Source organism: Pelophylax lessonae, assembly GCF_965119305.1.
Source record: "Pelophylax lessonae genome assembly, chromosome: 4".
In the NCBI taxonomy this organism is placed as follows: Eukaryota; Metazoa; Chordata; class Amphibia; order Anura; family Ranidae; genus Pelophylax; species Pelophylax lessonae.
This window is the reverse complement of record NC_138771.1, coordinates 115,731,122-115,739,187: the sequence shown is the minus strand read 5'-3', so window position 1 is coordinate 115,739,187 and position 8,066 is coordinate 115,731,122.

Below are 8,066 nucleotides of genomic sequence, written 5' to 3'. Positions count from 1 at the left end.
TGAAAGCTTAGACATTTCTGATCTCATCCTCATAAAGAGGACCTAAACTATAAGGCGACAGTATTCTACAGGAAACATGATAGTATAATTAGAACATGCTTATAATGTCAATTGCGAGATACGTGCAGAATGGAGTTTAAACACATAGATATACAAAATGGATACTAAAGATGGAGGAGCATGTCCCACGCTCCTACAATCCCCTCTAAAAAATCATAATTTCATATGCATGATTTTTCTTCCTATCATTTATACAGTGTCATCAGAGGACACAAGGTCTCTCTGGAAAGGGACAGCAGGTTAGGCGACAATGTCCTTGGCTTCCTTAGTATAATCAAATAAGGACCTAATCCTGCCCACCTAAATGGTAGACTTAGCTTTCTTGGCTTTATAGAACTTTACATATTCTTGATAATCAAAGGGGGTTTGGGTTTGTTGGATCAGCACACCTTGTCTAGCTGTTAGAAATGTGTCAACATTTTCAGCATCTCTGTTAAAGTACAAACTTACATAAGATCCCCCTCTGCTAGATGAGTCTGGGTTCTTTGTGGTCTTAGCGATTAGGCACATAATAAGCTTAAAACATGCATATAAAAATAATAGAAAAAGTAAAATCATCACAATCATCATAGCAATGTCTTTTAACCAGGAAAACACTCCTCCAAAACCAAAACCCCCCATACCTACAAAGGGATCCCAGCTTTTAGCAATGTTACGGGCTTCTTCTTGCAACTTATTGACCTCCTTTCTGTGTTGGGCAATTATGTCATAGTAATTTGGCACTTCCAAAGTGGTGTTGTATATCCAAGTGCAACACTCATAGTCCTCAGTATGCTCACAGAGGCCAGTCAGTGCAGCACTCATACTCTCTATAGCTAGATCATGTAATTCTAACTTCTTCCTAATGGCCCTTTGTTCAAGATTTAGCAACTTGTTTTTATATTTCTTTATTAAATTTTCCAGGTAAAAAATTATTTACAACACTCCAATCGCTGGAGAATTTTTTCATATACATTTTACACATATTACCTTTTATCCCTTTTTTTTCCCCCCCCTCCCTTCCTTATCCCTCCCCCCCCCCCCGTCTCTTCTTATCATTCGACTCCTATTATTTCTCTGTATTCCCTTGTGTCCTTAAACTCTTGCCACTCATCCCAAATCTCCTCTTCATTCCCCTGTTCTTCCTCCTCCCAGGTCCTCAGCTGCTCCAACTTTCTTATTTTCTCTACTTTTAACAGCCATTCTTTCCTGGAGGGGGCCTCTTCTTTTTGCCAATTAAAGGGAATCAAGCTCTTAGCAGAGTTTAATAAGTGAGGGAGTAATGTTTTTTTATATTGTTTCACTGACATATGGGTTCCATGAAACATGCATTTCCAAGGATCCAAGGGAATATCTATTTTAGTAATTTTACTTATTAATTCTATAACTTCACTCCAGAATACTTTAATTTTTGGGCACTCCCACCATATATGGGCTATAGTCCCTACCATCTGACATCCCCTCCAGCAAAGTCTTGAACTCTCTACCTGAATTCTTCCCATCTTATCAGGAGTGTTGTACCACCTTGTGATCAATTTATAGTTCATCTCCTCCGTGTTGGTGTCTATCGCGGATTTATGTACTAATTGAAGGCTCTTATCCCACTGTTTGTTGTTACTACACGGGCCGAGGTCTCTTTCCCATTTTTCTTTTAATGTTATTCCTCTCTCTTTTGTTATTGTTAATAGTATTTTATACACATTCGAAATATTGTTTATTATCTTATCTTTAAGACATAATTGCTCAAGAGGGCGGAGGTCGTTTTTATCTCTCAATGGCTGCGGTAGTGACAATGTGAAGTGCTTTAGTTGGATATACCTCCACTCATTTATCTTCCAGTTTTCTTTCCTTTGTTTCAGCTCCGCCAAGGTTATAATTTTCCCCTTCTCTACTATATCCCCTAATTGTGCTTCTCCTTCTTCTATCCATTTACCCAATTCCTTCTCTTCCCCTGGTGCAAAAAATTTTGTGCCCTGTAACGGGATCAGTGGTGAATTGTGTTTCCAATTTTCTTTTTTATGTATATTATCCCAAACCTTAATAGCATGTCTTGTGATTATATGCGTGTTAGTGTCCAGATTTCTAAACCTCTCAGGTATCCATATAACTTTTGCTAGGTGTGTACCACTCATCGTGCTTTCTATTACCACCCAATTTCTATCATTATTTTTTTTTGTCCATTCTATCACCCTTGTGAGTATTGCTGCAAAATAATAATTTTTAAAGTCGGGTAGGGCTAGTCCCCCTTGTCCCTTACCTTTACATAGTGTAGTGTACTTTACCCTTGGCTTTTTGTATTTCCAAATAAAGCGGGATATTAATCTTTTCAGTGTTTTAAAAAATACTTGAGGTAATGAAATCGGAATCATCTGGAATTTATATATAATTTTTGGCAGGATTATCATTTTTATCGTATTTATTCTCCCTATCCAGGAAAAAATTCTCGGAGATAATCTATTTAATTCTGATCTTACTTCATTCAGAAGTTCTAGAAAATTTGTTTTGTAGAGTTTTTCTGGAGTTGGGGTTAATTTTATCCCTAAGTATTTAATCTCATCTTTTCTCCAGTTGAACTGAAATTCTTTTTTTAACATCTCCTCTTCTTGTTTAGGGATATTAATATTTAATATTTCTGATTTTTTTTGATTAATTTTTAAATTGGATAGTTCTCCATATTGTTTCATTATTTTAATTATATTGGGCAAAGTAATCCTCGGATTACTTATGTAAAGCAGGATATCATCTGCAAAGGCAGATACCTTATGCTCCACTTGTCCCACCTTTATGCCCCCGATGTCCACACTATTTCTAATAGTTGCCAGTAGTGATTCCAAAGATAAGACAAATAACATCGGAGACAAGGGACATCCTTGTCTTGTTCCATTGAGCATTTTAAACGAGTCTGACAAAGTTCCATTGACCTTTACCTTTGCAGTTGGTTGATTATACAAAGTTTTGATCCAGGCTAACATTCTAGGTTTTATTCCCAACTCCACTAGGGTGTTTATCATGAACTCCCAGTCTACCCTGTCAAATGCTTTTTCCGCATCTATTGACAGAAGTAGACTGGGAGCTCTGCTTTTTACCATATGGTCTATCAACAGTATAGTTTTTATCCCATTGTCCCGTCCCTGTCTCCCCGGGATGAATCCTACTTGATCATTGTGTATCCACTCCCCCATTAGGTTCTTCATTCTAGTGGCCAAAATTTTTGTGAATAATTTAGTATCAACATTAAGTAGGGAGATGGGTCTAAAACTAGAACATAGTACCGGGTCTTTTCCCTCTTTCCGTATAACTGTGATTGATGCTGACAGGGCCTCTCTACTCATCTCGTACTGAGTCCCTATTCCGTTTATATATTCTTTAAATCTTGGGATTAAAATGTCCTTAAATTTTTTATAATAACCTATGGTAAACCCATCCGGTCCTGGGCTTTTACCTAGACTCGTTTCTTTAATAGCTCTCTCTATTTCTTGTTCTGAGATTGGTCTTTCTAGGAATGTTAACTTTTCCTCATCTATCTTTGTCAATCCTGCGTCTACAAGGTATTTTTTGATTTTCTCCCTCCTTTCTGTTTCATTCCCCTGTATCTCACCTTTCTTTACTGCATACAGATTTGCGTAGTAGTTTTGGAATTCTTTGGCTATTCCTGTCGTTGTTTGAATTATTTCCCCATTTTTATTTTTAATTTTATCTACAAAATTTTTTCCTTTCTTCTTTTTCAGGATTTTTGCTAGGTTTTTCCCAACCTTATTACTTTCAATGTATTTTTCTTTTATGCATCTTTTCATTTCCTGCTTTATTTCCTGTTCTAGTAGATCTTTCAATTCTTCTCTCTTCACCTCAAGTAAATTATTTATTAATATATCTTGTGTATTTTTATGTTTTTGCTCTAATTGATGTACTTCTGTCATTAGCCTAATCTTATCTTTTATTCTTTCTTTTTTCCTTTGGGTCCCCTTTGAGATAAATATGCCCCTCATATAAGCCTTATGAGCTTCCCATACCATGTCTTTTGGTGCATCTTTTGTATCGTTTATTTGAAAATAGAATTCCAACTCTTTCACTATTTCTTTTTCCCACTTTTTATCTCCAAAAATCTCCTCATTTATTTTCCAAGCATCCATCCTAGGCCGCTCTTTCGCCATTTTTATTTTTACCATAATGGGGGTATGGTCCGACCAAGTCTTGACCCCAATCTCAGCCTCGCTTACCCTTTCGATCCACCTATGTTCGATTAGTATATAATCCAATCTTGAGTATGTTCCATGTACACTTGAGTAACATGTATAATCTCTATCTTTCGGATGGAGAATTCTCCAAATATCTGCCAGTTGATTTGTAAATAATTTTTCCTTCATTTTCTTTGCCTGTACTTTATTTATCCGTAGGGTTTTTGATGTGGTATCTACTTTAGGGTCGAGGCAGAGATTGAGGTCCCCTGCCAGTATGACTCCTCCTTTTTTAAACTCCATTAATTTTCCCAGTACTTTACCTAGGAAGTCTACTTGTCTCTCATTAGGGCTATATATATTTACTAGGGTCAAATCTTCATCTCCTATTTTTCCTCTTAGAAAGAGGTATCTTCCCTCTGGGTCTACCATTCTCGACTCGAGAGCAAATCCAAGGTCCCTAGAGATGCCAATGGCTACTCCCTTGGACTTCCTCCCGGGTGAGTCCGCGTAATACCAGGTAGGATGGCTCTTAGAATATAATCTAATATTAGTTGCATGAGATAAATGAGTCTCCTGTAAGAATGTCAGATCTGCCTTCAAATAACTAATTTCTTTTAAAATTTTTTTCCTTTTTTCTGGAGAGTTTAAACCTCGGACATTGTAAGATAATATGTTAACTATAACCATTGTTTCTTAATCTTCATTACTGTCTTTCTCTATCATCTCTTCAACTCTAAGGTGGCCATAAAAACTGTTCAACCAACACCAGGGATCCCTAAGAGATGGCATTAATCCCTCTGATTTTTCTTGTCTTTTGGGTTCTCTTAATTCTTGTATTTTCTTATAGGAGACGTTTTGATCTATTGACTTCTTTTTCCCTCTTTCTTCCCCTTTCCTCTTCCCACCCCTACCCTCCCCTCCCCCAACTATTCCCGGTCCCTCCATCAGGGTTGTCGATTCTCCTTCCTCCCTTTCCAATCGACTTGTGGCCGAGGTCGAGCTCTGCTAGTGGTCACCGTTCCCTCCCATCTTCCCTACCGTAGGGTCTAATGGTGACGGCCCGCTGATCTCCATAGGGCCACCTGTTTTTTATTCTTACTTGCTCCTCCTCCCCTCCTCCCCTTCTTCCGCCAGCCCTCCCCCCCTCCCCCAATCCCCCCGGTCCCCCCAGTCCCTTTTCATCCTTTTGTTTTCATCTTTTTCTTCTGTTTCCACTGATTCAATTCTCCTTCATCAACTTCTTCCTCTGGGCACTCCTGGTCTGTCCAGCCTGGAATATCTATGAGTGGGATTTTTACTGCTTCACAAAAGTCTTTGGTTTCCTCTGGGTATCTAAGTAGTACTGTCCTCCCATCTCTTCTCACTCCTAAGCCTGCAGGGAAGTTCCAAAAGTATTGTATATCTTTTTTCTTTAATATTTCTACCATTGGTCTAAGAATGCGTTTTCTGTTAATTGTCTCTTTTGCCAGGTCTGGGAAAATCTGAATGTCCTCCCCGTCATATTTTAATTCCGGTCTACTTCTCATTTTCTCCCAGATCTGGGCCCTTGTCTCGTATTTATGGAATCTTGCAATCACATCTCTTGTTTTCTCTTTTGGTAGATTGGTTGGTTTACGCAACCTATGAATTCTCTCAAACTCAATTTTATCTGTGGTCGCCTTTCCCAGCAGAGGGTTAAATAACTTCTCCAGGGTTTCTTCTAATTTTTCTGTTGGCCCTTTCTCTGGTAATCCTCTTATTCTCAGATTTTTTCTACGATTTCTATTCTCCTGATCTTCGATTTTGTATAACATATTTCTCTGCTCCATTTTCATTTTTCTCATTTGTTCTTTTAGATTTTTTAGTTCTTTTCCTTGGGACTCCACCTTCTCTTCTATTTCTTCTACTCTGCCCAGAATATGCCCAAAGTCGACGTGTAAGGTAGCCATCTCGGCTTTGATGGATCTTTCAAGGCTGGCAAACATTTCCCGCATTTCTGATTTTGATGGTGGATAATCTTTTTCATTAAATTTCTCTTCTCTATTCATGTCTCCATCCTCTATTGTTATACTGCTTTCTCTTGACACTTGTAGGCTTTCTTCTCCACTTACTCCTATATGCTTTTGATTCTTAATTTTCTTGGTTCCCTCTGTATTTTGTTTGGGTCTAACAACCGGTTGATCCTCTTGCTGTGTGTTTTGATCTTTTCCCTCAGATGTCATGTATTTTTTAATTGTTCCTGGGCTTGCTGTAGTTTTTGGAGGTTTCCCTGCCACTTCCTTTGCCGGTTTACCTCTCATTGTGGATTCGGCTCTGGGGAATAAGCTTCCTCTTATGTCTCAGTATGAACTAAATATCATATATATCTTTCAGTGATTCAGGTAAGAGAGGTCCCACACTTTTTGCACGACAGTCTCCCTAGTTCTTAAGCTATAGACTCACGCATGATAATATAGCTGTGCTACCAGGGGAAGCAGTTTGTTGAAATCAAACGTATGAAAACCCTGGTGGTTTCCCCTCTCACTCAAGCACTCAGACTCCCGCACATCTCTCAATGCGCGCAAGCAAGATCTGAGGGGCCTCCGCACTCACCCAAGTGAGTAGAGTCTCGCACTTTTTCCAGGGCCGTTCAACTGGCTCCTAAGCATACACTCGTAAATAAATACTGTAGCAGTGCTTTCTAAGAAAGCTAGTATTTGAGATTGGTCATATAGGAATTCTGGGGGGTTTCCCCTCTCATTCAAACAGGCAGAGTCCCGAACCTTTTCAACACAAACCCACCTTCTCTTAAGCCTTATACTCATAGATGACAATATGTCTTTGCTTTCAGAGAGGGCCGGTATATTATATCCAATGAAGGAGGATTCTAGGGGGTTTCCCCCCTCCCTAAGTAAGCAGAGTCCCACACATTTTTTCCAAACAGTCCCGACAATTCTTAAGCTATACACTCATGAAAGATAATCTAGCAGTACTTCCAAGGAGGGCTGATATTGAAATCCTGTGCAATAAGTCCTGGGGGGTTTCCCCTCTACAATAAGTAAGCAGTGTCCCGCACAATTTTCAGAACCATCCCCCTGAATCATTAAACTGTAAACTCATAGATGAAAATATACAGATGCTTTCACAAAGGTCTGGGAATGAGATCAGGTGTAGTGCAATTCTATAGGGGTTTCCCCTCATACTTTGGTAAACAGATTCCCGCACATTTTTTCTCAACAGTCTCGTTGACTCTTAAGCTATATACTCCTGGGTGATAATTTAACAGTGCTTCAAGGAAGGCTGATTTTAGGATCCAACGCAGGGGGGTTCTAGGGGATTTCCCCTCTCGCTTAAATAAGCATAGTCCCGCACTATTTTCAGATAAGTCCCTCTGTTCTATTAAACTGCATGCTCATAGATGATAATAAGACAGTGCTTTTTAAGAAGAGCTAATGTTGAGAAATAAACGTACAACCTCTCTGGGGGGTTTCCCTCGCACTCAAGCAAGCAGGGTCCCACACCACTTTTCCATCACAGTCACATTAGCTCTTAAGTTATATAAGTAAGCAGAGTCCCACACATTTTTTCCAAGCAGTCCCGACAATTCTTAAGCTATACACTCATGAAAGATAATCCAGCAGTACTTTCAAGGAGGGCTGATATTGAGATCATGTGGAATAGAATCCTGGGGGGTTTCCCCTCTACCATAAGTAAGCAGCGTCCCGCACAATTTTCAGAACCATCCCTCTGACTCATTAACCTATAAACTCATAGATGAAAATATACTGATACTTTCACGAAGGACTAGGAATGAGATCAAATGTAGTGCAATTCTATAGGGGTTTCCCCTCATACTTTGGTAAACAGAGTCCCGCACATTTTTTCTCAACA